Source organism: Schistocerca americana, chromosome 5 (assembly GCF_021461395.2).
Source record: "Schistocerca americana isolate TAMUIC-IGC-003095 chromosome 5, iqSchAmer2.1, whole genome shotgun sequence".
NCBI lineage: Eukaryota > Metazoa > Arthropoda > Insecta > Orthoptera > Acrididae > Schistocerca > Schistocerca americana.
In genome coordinates, this window is record NC_060123.1 from 368,610,991 (window position 1) to 368,624,713 (window position 13,723).

General features: G+C 40.0%; 1 protein-coding gene across 3 annotated transcripts in view; it reads left to right on the forward strand.

Moving 5' to 3' along the window:
- The window catches only part of LOC124615333 (peroxisomal membrane protein 11B), an 89,236-nt gene that overhangs the window by 37,990 nt on the left and 37,523 nt on the right, over nt 1-13,723 (forward strand). For 2 of the 3 annotated variants that reach the window (XR_006979778.1, XR_006979779.1), the window contains exon 4: nt 7,823-7,976. The exons of the other annotated variant lie outside the window; for it this stretch is intronic. The gene's annotated coding sequence lies outside the window, so the exon portion shown is untranslated. The remainder of the gene's footprint in view (nt 1-7,822; nt 7,977-13,723) is intronic. 3 annotated transcript variants of the gene reach the window in all.

Below are 13,723 nucleotides of genomic sequence, written 5' to 3' on the forward strand. Positions count from 1 at the left end.
GCACCTAATAGCGTTTAAGCGGCTCTGTGTCTGAGTTTGCCTGCTTATAAAACGACAGAAAGAGGAGTGTTGGAATAGGTACATTTTGACCGTTGGGTGCCACAAGTCAGCTTCCCAAGTCTGGACAAAGATCAGACGTCTTTTTGGGTACCAGACCCCAACAGGTGTCCCTGGCATTACCATCAATGTTGTACTATGTACCGATGCAAACGCGATTGCTGAGCACTTTACTGAGCACTATGCTCGAGCTTCTGTGTCAGAGAACTGCCCCCCAGCCTTTCGAACCCACAAATGGCAGATAGAAAGTCCTGTCGTTCGCTACATGCCACAGTGAACCCTATAACACCTCTTTTACTAAGTGGGAGCTCCTGAGCGCACTTGCATATTGGTCCGACACAGGTCTTGGGCCAGATCAGATCCACAGTCAGATGATTAAACATCTCTCATCTGTCTACAAGTGCCGTCTCATCATCATCTTCTTCAACCAGATCTGTTGCAATGGCGTCTTTCGATTGCAATGGCGGGAGAGCACCATTGTTCCAGCGCTCAAACGTGGCAAAAACCCACTTGATGTGGATACTATCGGCCCATCAGCCTCACCAACCTTGTTTGTCAGCTGCTGGAATGTATGGTGTGTAGGTGGTTGGGTTGAGTCCTGGAGTCTTGTGGCCTACTGGCTTCCGCCAGGGGTGCTCTACCACTGTTAATCTTGTGTCCTCGAGTCTGCCACCTGAACAGCCTTTTCCAGACCAACACCTAGTTGCCGTCTCTTTTGACTTGCGTAAAGCATATGGCACGGCCTGGCGACATGTCCTTGCCACATTGTATGAGTGGGGTGTCCGGGGCCCACGCCCAATTTTTATCCAAAACTTCCTGTTGCTCCATACTTTCCGTGTCCAAGTTGGTGCCTAGCATAGTTCCCCCTCATATCCAGGAGAATAGGGTCCTGCAGGGCTCTGTATTGAGTGTATCACTACTTTTAGTGGCCATTAACGGTCTAGCAGCAGTTGTGTAGCCATCCGTCTCACCCTCTCTGTTTGCAGACGACTTCTGCATTTCGTACTGCTCCATCAGCCACGGCTTCCAGATTTTGGCCACAAAACCGTGTGTCGTGCACTTCTGTCGGCGTCATACCGTTCATCCTGAACCAGAACTTTACCTTCATGACGATCTACTCTCTGTAGTGGAGACATATCGACTCTGCTGCAGCTCTACAAAGCCCTTGTTCAATCCCACCGTGCCTATGGGAGTCTGATTCGTGGTTCGGCGGCCCCTCATCATTGCGTGTACTCAAGCTAGTGCACCACTGTGGCGTTTGCTTAGCGACGGGAGCTTTTGGAATGAGTCCAGTGACCAGTGTCCTGGTGGAGGCTAGAGTCCCTCCATTGCAGATCCGACGCAGCAATTCATCTCCAGCATTGGTGGCCCAGGTCAGGGTTAATGATTCGTGTGCGATCCCTTCTGTCTGAACTGGAGTCCTGCCATTTACCACCTCCCATCCCGGTCCGTCTGCATACACCTCCGTGCTGTAAACCTAGGCCGCAGATTCGTCTGGACCTTTCGCACAACCCGAAGGACTCAGTTACTCCTGCCGCTCTGCACTGTCCCTTCCTCTCGATTCTCTATGTGTTCCAGGGTTCTGAAGTGGTTTACACTGACAGCTCGATGGCTGACGGTTGTGTCGGCTTCGCCTACACCGACAGAGGTAATTTTGAACAGCATTACTTACCCAATGGCTGCAGTGTATTCACTGCAGAGCTGGTGGCCCTCCCTTGTGCACTTCAGTATATCCGTTCATGCCCCGGGGAATAGTTTCTTCTGTGTACTGACTCCTTGAGCAGCCTACAAGTTATCGACCAGTGCTACCCTCGCCATCCTTTGGTAACATCCATCCGGGAGTCCATCTATGCCCCGGACTGGTCCCATCGTTCAGAGGTGTTTGTGTGGACTCCAGGACATGTCGGTATCTCAGGCAATGAACTTGCTGACAGGCTGGCCAAACAGGCTATGTGGAAACCATTTCTGGAAATGGGCATCTCCGAACCTGACCTGCGTTCTGACTTACGCCGTAGGGTTTTTCGGCTTTGGGAGACGGAATGGCATAACAGTACACACAACAAACTGCGTGTCGTTAAGGAGAATACGAATGTTCTCTCGTAGGGAATCAGTTGTCCTCTGGCGGCTCTGCATTGGCTACACCTGCGCTGTGAAGACCTGCCTGAGGTGTGATGCCCGGTTGACAGTGGACCGTATTTTGGTGCACTGTCCTACTTTGACTGCCCAGTGACAAAATCTTGTGTTACCAGACTCACTGCAGCTAATTTTATCTGACAACGCCTCATCAGCTGATTTAGTTTTACGTTTTATTAGTGAGGGTGGGTTTTGTCATTTGGTCTAAGTTTTAGTGCACATCCTTTGTCCCTGTGTGTCCTCCACCCTTGTTGTTCTAGGGTGAAGGTTTTAATGTGTTGCATAGTGGCTGGCTTCTCCTTTTTTATTCTCACGGTCAGCCAGCCGTGGTAATCTGCATTGTTGTTTTAATCTCTTCATCCCATTTCTTGCGTTTCTGTGGTTTTCTTCTCCCTGTTTGTCCATTTACAGGTTTGTTGCTCTTCATCATTCTTGTGATTTTTTTTCCTTTCATTCCGTTTTGAATTGTCAGTCTCGTTTGTTTTATTCTCGCACTTGTGGCATTGTTTTATTCGGAACAGATCTTGTAGTTTGGTCCCTTTCCCCCCTCTTTTAACCCAACCGACCAACCAACCAAAGCGGTTTGTGTTGCTATGTTCTGGAAATGCTGGCTGGGCATGGAAACAATGACAAAGTTCAAGTGCTTAGATGATAAATGTGTGATTTTGAAGTGATCTCTTGCTTGTCTTTATTTAGATGAATCTAACATCCTTATCAGGTACACTTTCATTTGGTTGGGAATTTTTTTCTCTGAAATGACTTAAGGAAATGAAAGCATCTTAAACAAAATAGTTGTAGTAAACAGGCATAAGTTTTCATTTGTACATAATTCACTTCCAAATCCTCAACAAGCATGTTCACTTTGTCTACTTTAACAGATTTCATGTGTTTGGTTTATTTACAAATTTGTCATTTATTAGTTGCTTATTACATTGCCAGTATGTAAGACTTTAGAAGCGATTCAAGTTAAAAGATTAACTCTAGAGATTATCCTCTGAAATAAATTGGCATACAGAAGAGTGTTGATTGGGTAACAGACTACAGCCACTAAGATCCAAAGTTCATTTCTCAGTTGGCCAGAGGATTATTTGTCACTTACAGCTTATTTCACCTCTGGCAGTTCATAGACCTGAAAAATATGTTGTTGTCCTAGGGTTTGGAGTTCACATTTAACTATGGCTACCCCAATACGTGGCTAGATCATTCAGTTCAAACATCAGAGGAAGGTAAATGCATACCACCTCAAACAGGAACATGCCTAATAAAACATTTTGGTGTTCAAACCAACCTTCAGATTGATAGATTTACCTCTTCACAAATTTATCACTTATAATACGACCAGACCATTGACAAGAACTGTATTAAATTTTGAGCTAGTCATTTTTTATCAATTCTAGGAAGTATTTTTCTTTCCAGGAACAAAATGTATTTTTAGAATAAATTTGTGCATTTCAAAAGTGCTTCCAAAAGTAATGAAATACCCTTGACCTTGCACATATTTTCCCATGCAAAATATTTTAATCAACTGTTTCCATTACAGTCACATATTTTTAAACTGTTATCTTGATAGGTTGTGTTGTAGATGCTTGAAATTCTGTCAGTTCCCATGAATCTGAGAACTTCTATATTTTCCATAAAAATTTTTCTGAAGCAATAAGTTCATGTACCGTGTAGATGTAAATCTAGGAAATGTAGGGTATTGAACTGTTTATTGATTGCACATGATTATTAAAGACTTGGCACACATCTTATGAAATCCTGAAAGTAAATGTTAAGAATTTCAGTGTGACACTTACTGATTTTCATTTTTCTTTATTTGTTGTAAAATTCATAGAAAGTATATACATACTTATATCCACCATTTATCAACCATAAAGATTGCTTGCCTACCTCATAAGCTATCCACAGTGACTGTGTGTTTTGCCATCCATTTAGATTTAACCTGCAGATGTCTTAGATCTTTCATGATTTTTCAATAGTTTGCTTCCTGAATGTGCGAAGAATATGTTCCTTCAGGTCTCCCCATCACTGCAACTTTGGCTCTAATGTTTAGATGTACAAACCCCATCTGTGGACCATCAGTGCCTTCTTCTTAATTTTCTACACTAGGTATGTTTACCACAGTAGATCGTATATTTCCTGGATCCTCCTCCTCCAGCCATCCGCATCTTGCACTGGACCAAGTATCCTCTGAAATTACTTATTCAGATGCTGTTCTCTTTGTACACATTGGTGGTACTCAGTCTCAGTTCTGTACAATGCCACTGGAACTAATATTTCATTATATGCATCACATGGTGATCTCATTATGTTTCATGATGAAGTATCTTCTGGAGACATTAACTGTAATCTGCAGTTTTCTCTCAGCTGCAACTTGTCATTTTTAAACCAGTTGGCCAGGTGATAAAAATTTTCTGTGTAGGCCAAACTAGGATCTTCAACTTAGAGGGTCTCTCAGCACTGTTCCTCTGGATAGCTCCAGCACTTAGATCTCAGCACTGAGTCAGGGTGACTTTGCTTACATTTTGGACTAAGGTCCTCACAGTGTCTTAAAATATTTCCACTTCAGACTGCCAGGGCTGTAATCAGCATATGCTAACAAATATGTTCATTCTTTTGGATTGACATCTGTCTCACTAGTTACAGCGTACTACAAAGATGAATTACAGAGCAAAACACCTAAACTGTTCACTTTTAATGTCTTTTGATATAACGATATATTGTTACTGATTTCATCCAAATGAACTAAAGTCACAAGATGAATTTACATACTTAACTTTCTTTCTATAATTCCCTACCCTATAGAAAAGTATATGCCCCTATGTTGTCTCCTGTCCCCTGCACATCTAATTGCAGTTTTGAAACGGTGGTGGAAATATTTGACCAGTTAACTACTGCATAGTGCTTTCCAAGAGTTGAATAAACAAAACAGCTATACATAAGAAACTTCAGTCATCAGTAATATTTTCTCCTTCACTATTTACAACAATCTGCCAACACTGGGGTAACTTCTCAATTCCACAACTGTAGAAATCACATTGTTTTAAGGGGAAGAACTCGACAAGCCATGTTCAAAGCACATTTTCATCCGGAAAGGAAGTTCCTTGAAGACTGTTTGATAAAGAGCGGAAAATGAGAAAATCTGAGGGTGCGAAGATTAGGTAAATTAAGTTTGGTGTGGAAGTCATTCCACACCTTACCTCCACATAGTGTTTTCTGCCAGTCCAGCAGAATGTGGATGGGCATTATTGTGTAGTAGCATCACATCACTCAGTCTTCCTGCTCGTATCTTGAGTTTCGTCTGCAAGACATCTCAGTTGTTGACAAAAATGTCAGCATTGGTGGTTACATCTTGGGAAAGCACTTCGTAGTACACCACAGAGTCATTGTTCCACCAGATGTATAACGTTATCTTTTGCGGATGCACATAGATTTTTGTGCATGGAGTTGCTGCTTTGTTTGGGCTCAACTGTTCCTTTCTTCCCCTTGTGTTAGCATAAAGTCACCATTCCTTGTCACCAGTGACAATACAGGATAGGAATGGTCAGTGTTGTTCATGAGCCAAAAGAGATGCACATGTGGCCATCCGCTAATTTTTATGATTTTGTCTTAGAGCATGCGGTACCTGTACACTTGATTTTTGAATCTTTCCCATTGCATGCAAGTGTTGCATCATAGTGGAATGATGACAGTGCTTCATGTTTGTCAGTTCTTGAGTACACTGATTACAGATCACTGTGCATTAAAGGATTTAAATGATCATCAAACCCCGAAGGTCTTCCTGATTGTGGAGAGTCACAAATGTAAAAACGATCCTCATCAAAACGAGAAAACAGTTTTCTTGTTATACTCTGTCCACTGGCATTATCCCCATACATGACACAATTTTTTAGGCTGCTTCCGCTGCGTAACCCCTCCTTTGAACTCTTAACATAAGAGAGTATGTCAAATATTCAGATTTCTCCACTTGGCACTCAATGTTCCAGCGTCCACACCATCTCTAAATGACAAAATGACTATATATGAATTGGGATAGTAACAGTGAACTACAAATGAGAACTGTCAGTCAATAATTAAACCCATAGTAGCTGCAATACCAACATGCAAAACAAAAATCCTATGAACTTGTGCATCAACCTAATATTTGTATTTTGCTGCACTAGATTAGTTATGTACCAACTGCACAGTAAATGGCATGGCAGTGGAGATTGTGTCTTAACTTAAAGTAACTGTCCTGATTCCTGTCATCCATTTCCTAGATGTGGAGATGGAAAATTGAGAGAAATTGTGAATGTTTGCTTCTCTAAAATAGTGGCACATTCTTAACTGCCATGTCATTTACTGGATGGTTCCCAGTTTTCAATGAAGCCGTCATTGGCAACTGCTTTAAGAATTCTTTGATATGTGATAAAAGACCTTATTAAATTCAGTGCAGTTAGTAGTATGAGGTACTCAACCTGTGTATCAGCCACATGTGTATTTTTTGTATTTTCTGAAAAGTTTGCTTTAAACAATAATTTGTTGCTGTTAAAATTTGATTTACTGAAAGAGTGTGTCCACCATGTATTTTTAGAAAATCAAAATACAAAATGTAATATTTAATTTGTTAACTGAATAATTTTTATTTTCTTTTCATGAGTTTTCATAAATATGAGGGCAAGCTGAAAAGTAATGATTCCAATTTTTTGCTGTGACAACCTTTAAAGCGTTTTAAATAAAACAAACTTTTCCTCTACATCTTTGTTCCTCATGTCTACATATTTATTCCTGAATATAGTCACCCTGCTGACAGTCACATTTCTTCCACTGAAAGACCAGTTAGTTGACACCGTTGCTGTAGAGTGTTTGAAGTTGGTGACAGAGCCATAGCTTCATCTCCTCTTGCACCACTTCATCACTATCAAGGTGACGTCCACAAAGGTGTTATAGTTTTGGAAAGAGATAAATATCAGATGGGCCCAACTTGGGACTGAATGGAGAACGATCAGTGATAGTGAACCCAAGGAAATGCCTCAGTGCAGCATTCATTGTACATAGCTTTCATTCTTTTATGGATTTCTATTGGAGACATGTTTTCTGCTGTTAGAAACTTGATTACAGCATGCTGTTTCTCATGCATTGGCATAGTTAAGTTACACTCAGCCATGTTACATGCTGCAATGTAGGTCCCTATAGCGGCAGAGGCTTGAAACTTAAGTCAGCAGAGTGGGAAAGTAGATAAAGTAATAGGCGTGACGTGTAATACCTTAATCAATATTGAGAACAGAATGGATAGTTTGGAGGCATTACTTCTCAGCAAGCCTTTGTATACATCAGGTTTTTTTTTTTTTTTAATAACTGGTCAAGATAGATGACATTCAGCATTATGTATAACTTATTATGGCTACTTTCAATTTTCCTTCTGCGAACTGCACTTAGTATTTTTAAATGAAGTACACTGCAGAAGAATAATTTTTAATATGGTATATGTTCTCCATATTTATAGAAACAAAGCTTTCTGCACAGTATAATTGTTAGTGATTTTTAAATCTGGACGTAATTTCTGAAATTTAGGCTTTTGCTTAGTTTATTATTTATTTACAATTTTTTGACCACATAATCTTGTTGCATGCAATGTATCATTGTTGTGCAGGGTGGATTCCACAGAAGTGGTATTACAGAAGATACTCGAGATTTTAAGTAAAAGGGGCTTCTAACAAGAGCCCTGATGCTAACAGTTACCAGGCTGTAGATAACACGCACCTAGGTATTGCTGTTTGAAGCAGTCAGTGGCAGTTGTGGAGAAGGTTGTATACAGATTTTTATTAAAACTGCTGTGAATTAACATTTATTTGGTGATAGTGAAAGAATGACTTAACATCAGTTTCTTCATTAACATGCTGCCTCCTTGTTGGCTAACATTCTACCTCCTTGTGGGCTATCCTTTAAGGTGTTGATACTAATGTCCCAATAACTTGGTAATTTTTGGGCATGCATCTGGGACATCAGTCCTGGACACATGCTTGAAAAATTGTTATTGCATATTCCATCCACAGGAGAAACTTGAAAAATCACATCCCAGTAATGTACACAAAATCAGTATACATGCATGACCTTACTATTGGGTGATTGCTGTAGTGATGGTACTGATGCAGCCTTTGAAAAGAACATTTTGTATTGTACAGAACAGCGAAGAGAACTATTTTTGAGTGTCATTCATATATTGTGTGGATGTGGGTAACCTGATTTTTCTTAATGCTTGTTCAAAATAGGCCTGAATTTAGGTAATTGACTGATTTTTATTAATTAATTCATAAAGATCCACAGATACCATCAAGAAGAACCTTCAGGCACGTAGAATTAATCAAAATATACATTAAGAAAGCATAAACTAATGATAGAAACCGAATCTGTGGGCTTTATTAACAATAAAATGTCACTGTACTGCTTAATGCTATTCATTCTTATGCCAGCTAAATCTATCCAAGTAGTTCAAAAAGAAAGAGGCTACTTTAAAAAAAAAAAAATCCTTTGCTAACACTGTATTCTAAATAATAAGTTACTTACACCTGTAGATACTGAGCCCTCGTTGCAATACATTGGTTATCATTCAGGTGTACAGACAACATTGTTACTTGCTGCGTAACTAACAGAAATTTTCAATCTTCGAATCTTGCTATATGGATAAATTGTAGAAAGTATCGCTATCGAGATTTGTTTTAATTATCTTTTGAATTGGTTGCGATTCACTTTTTGTTTCATATAGCAGGGGAGCTCGATGATGCCTTTGTACCAGAATACATAAATCCACTCTGATCCCAAGACAAGGGAAATAATTTGTGTGTCGTATTGTGACTGTATATATCACAATTCAAGCAACAATTTTTAAGAAGTAAATGTGCTAGGAAACAAGTGCAAGAATTCAAAGATACAGAAAAATACTTCTGATAAATGTGTGGTTATCTACTTCACTGCCCATTTCTGTGGGATTCGCATGTTATGTTCACCCACTCTGTGTTTGGTTCCAGGCCTATAACTGTCAATGTGAACCTTGTGTTTTGTTATGAAGGTAAGGCTTTGTCCACCCAAAAGGGCTACATTAATACTATAAACATTTACTTTGTCAAGGATAATTTTGTGATCGACACAAATGCTTTGGTAAGCTATCAGATGTACAATTTTTCCTGTTTACCTCCTCCAAGGTGGTGTTTGTGAGGTCTTGATCTACTTTATCCGTGGAGAATGGAACACAGTTAACAAATTCAGTTCAGTTAAATGAGTCTGTATTCTCTGTTACTTTCTAAAACACGTTTGAAAATATTGGAAATAGTGAAATAAGTATGTAATTGGAGAGGGCGTCTTTGTCTCTAGTTTTTTAGCATGGATGTTACTACACCATATTTTTTAGTTAGGGCATGATCGATTGGGAAAATAGCTTAAGGGTAAAGCTTATAAAGTAAGGAAATAATTTTAATATTATTCTAAAAATACAATCATTGCTGCTTAACCTCCAGATAGGTGCGCTTTCTGGTCGGACAAGGGCAGTTATGCATCTCTCGCAGATACCACTTGTTGTTAAGAAACTTAATGTCTCTTTAAGCACTAAATTTTTATAATAAAAGTAATATTAGATATTATTCATGGGCTATACAAACAAAAGCAAGGTAAAAAATTTATTTAAAAATAAAGCTGTTATGTTTCAAAATACACATTTTCTTCTCATAGCTTCTCGAGATACTGATACTTACCTTTCCGTGTATGAATGTCAAATTTGTACAGGATTATGCTTGAAATTTTGGTTTCTCAATATACTGAAGTTATTTAGAAGTTGAAATACAATCAATGCAAACATTTCTTGAATGGTGTAAACAAAACATACAGTCAACATATCTCACATTTGAAACTGGTGATTATTTAGAAGCCGAAAGATAATCATTGCAAACAGTTCTTGAATGTTGTAAACAAGTAAACTGTTCACATATGAAACTGGCGATTCTCATTTTCTTTCTAACTAAACATGGCCTACATATTTTCTTCAGAGGCTCCTGAGCGTGATCTTCTCCTCTTCCTTCTTGCTGTTGGTGTTCATCTTTTGTGTACAACACTTTTAAAACTTTTGTATGGAGGTCTCAAGTTACTTTAGTACTTCTCCTTGTTACATGTTGCTGCACAAGTTCGTTAGAAAGATATTTGATATATTTTCTTCTCTTGAAATTATTATTGGTGTTTCCTTTCCAAATTATAAATAAATTTATGGCAGCAACATTCACCATCGAGAAAAACACCATCAAAGGCCATTGATTTGTGTTCACCGCAACATTGAAAGACCCAAAGTGTTTGTCGTCAGTATCAATGCCTCCTTTTGTGTGACTGTAAAAAGTTATAGTTTCTGGTTTCTTGAGATCACCCATTCCTTCATAGATTTTTCTATCACTGTGAAAGCTGGATATCAACAAAACATTCTTGTACTTTTTTGGCACTTATGAAATAAGTGTTGCCTCTTTGCGAAAACCCGACAGACTTGACTGGGGTTCTCGTTTTCTGCTCGCTGTGAATTCTGGAGGAATCTGAGGCTTATTTTTATGTAACATGCCAATATATGAATTTTTTTTTTTTTTTTTTTGATGCCTATTCCTTTACCAAATAGTAATCTGTAAACCAATTGTCGGCCGTGATACAATGTCAGATGATTTCTGGTTGGCTTCCAGCGCATATTTCCATATTACATGTATAATATAGCAGAGAGTCTACCAAAGCACACATTTTTATGCCATATTTGCTTGGCTTTTTTGGCACGTATTATATGAAGCCGCATGTACCTCGAAAAGCCTAGAGTTTCTCATTGACTGTGTCATCTTCATCAAGTGAAAAGCATTTTTGACAGTTCACAACAAATTCTTCAAGAATAATTCTCATAGGAGCTAGGTGGTCAGTTTTCTTCGTTCTCCTCTTGTTTCCACATCATGAAAACGAATAGATCGCATTAAAAACTTCACTCATAACGATTAGGAAGTCATCCATCCACCATAAGTCGTCAAGATTCAGACGATTCGCGTGGTACATCCCCAGCGAGATAAAGCAGCCCGAATAGGGCTTTCGTTTCTGCTATGTCTGTCTTTTGAGTGTCCCTTGAACGAGAATAGTTATAGTGTATCGTAAGAATAAATTTGTAATTTCTTAGACTTTCCCGGCGATTTGATGACATCTCGTGGAAATCGGGTTTTCTGCCGGATATCAGCGTCTTCCAAACACGATATTGCGACGTCATTACTTGACGTCTTCATCAGGTGTTCCCTGAGAGACTGATGACCATAGATGTAAAGTCCCATAGTGCTCAGAGCCATTAATGTCAGAGATGAGGCATTTCCATAATTCTAGAATATTAGTCATATTTTTCGTAGGTCTGATTACTCCAGGCAGATGAAGTAAACCTTTTGTTTACCTCGTCTTTGCCTGTTCCTTGGCTTTTTTTGCCTTGACCAAACGTCAATTATTTTTTTATTTTTCTTTTGAACAGCTTGAGATGTCGATTTCTCATCTACGTCATCTTCTGAGCTGGACTGACCACTCAATTTCATATCAGAATCTCCATATGTTTCCGATACATGTTTTTCTTCATCAGTGTTGCTGTCCTCTATAAAACTGATGTCCTGATCATACTCATCATTGGTACCATGCAGAATTGCATTTATCACAGCTTCAACACCCACAGGATTGTTTAAATTATACATCTCTTTGTCCCTCATAGCACCTAAGAAATAAATATGAAGCGAAACTGAATAAATAAAATATACAAGCATCGAAGGTCTTGCGTATCTGACACGTACAATTTAATTTAATTTCATTGTCAATTCAAGACACATTAACACCACTTTAAATTACTAATAAGCATTAAACATTCAACAATAAATAATGGAAAATGAAAAGTTAAAAAATTACACAGAGGGTCGTGCGTATTCCTCAGTTACGAAACATGTGTTACTAGTTTGTTGTTTACAGTAGCGGGCAGAGGCCAGGACTGGAGTAGGATGGGGTCAAAAGAGGAAGCTAGAATAAAGGAGGGATTTCCCTCCCTCTCTTGCAAGAAAAGGTAATGAACATTATTACTGCGTATCTGATAAATACGCATACCTATCGGAAGGTTAAGAAAGATCTAAACATTGATAAAATGTACATGGATGTATACTGAGGTGAGTGCTTGGAAGCCAAATTAATTATAAGATAATAGAGGGAAACATTCCACGCGGGAAAAATATATTTAAAAACAAAGATGATGTGACTTACCATACGAAAGCGCTGGCAGGTCGATAGAAACACAAACAGACACATACATACACACAAAATTCAAGCTTTCGCAACAAACTGTTGCCTCAACAGGAAAGAGGGAAGAAGAGGGAAAGACGAAAGGAAGTGGGTTTTAAGGGAGAGGGTAAGGAGTCATTCCAATCCCGGGAGCGGAAAGACTTACCTTAGGGGGAAAAAAGGACGGGTATACACTCGGGCGCGCGCACACTCACACACACACACACACACACACACACACACACACACACACACACACACATATATACAGACACAAGCAGACATATTTAAAGACGAATAGTTTGGGCAGAGATGTCAGTCGAGGCGGAAGTGCAGAGGCAAAGATGATGTTGAATGACAGGTGGGGTATGAGTGGCGGCAACTTGAAATTAGCGGAGATTTAGGCCTGGTGGGTAACGGGAAGAGAGGATATATTGAAGAGCAAGTTCCCATCTTCGGAGTTCGGATAGGTTGGTGTTGGTGGGAAGTATCCAGATAACCCGGACGGTGTAACACTGTGCCAAGATGTGCTGGCCGTGCACCAAGGCATGTTTAGCCACAGGGAGATCCTCATTACCAACAAACACTGTCTGCCTGTGTCCATTCATGCGAATGGACAGTTTGTTGCTGGTCATTCCCACATAGAATGCATCACAGTGTAGGCAGGTCAGTTGGTAAATCACGTGGGTGCTTTCACATGTGGCTCTGCCTTTGATCGTGTACACCTTCCGGGTTACAGGACTGGAGTAGGTGGTGGTGGGAGGGTGCATGGGACAGGTTTTACACCGGGGGCGGTTACAATGATACGAGCCAGAGGGTAGGGAAGGTGGTTTGGGGATTTCATAGGGATGAACTAACAGGTTACGAAGGTTAGGTGGACGGCGGAAAGACACTCTTGGTGGAGTGGGGAGGATTTCATGAAGGATGGATCTCATTTCAGGGCAGGATTTGAGGAAGTCGTGTCCCTGCTGGAGAGCCACATTCAGAGTCTGGTCCAGTCCCGGAAAGTATCCTGTCACAAGTGGGGCACTTTTGTGGTTCTTCTGTGGGGGATTCTGGGTTTGAGGGGATGAGGAAGTGGCTCTGGTTATTTGCTTCTGTACCAGGTCGGGAGGGTAGTTGCGGGATGCGAAAGCTGTTGTCAGGTTGTTGGTATAATGGTTCAGGGATTCCGGACTGGAGCAGATTCGTTTGCCACGAAGACCGAGGCTGTAGGGAAGGGACCGTTTGATGTGGAATGGGTGGCAGCTGT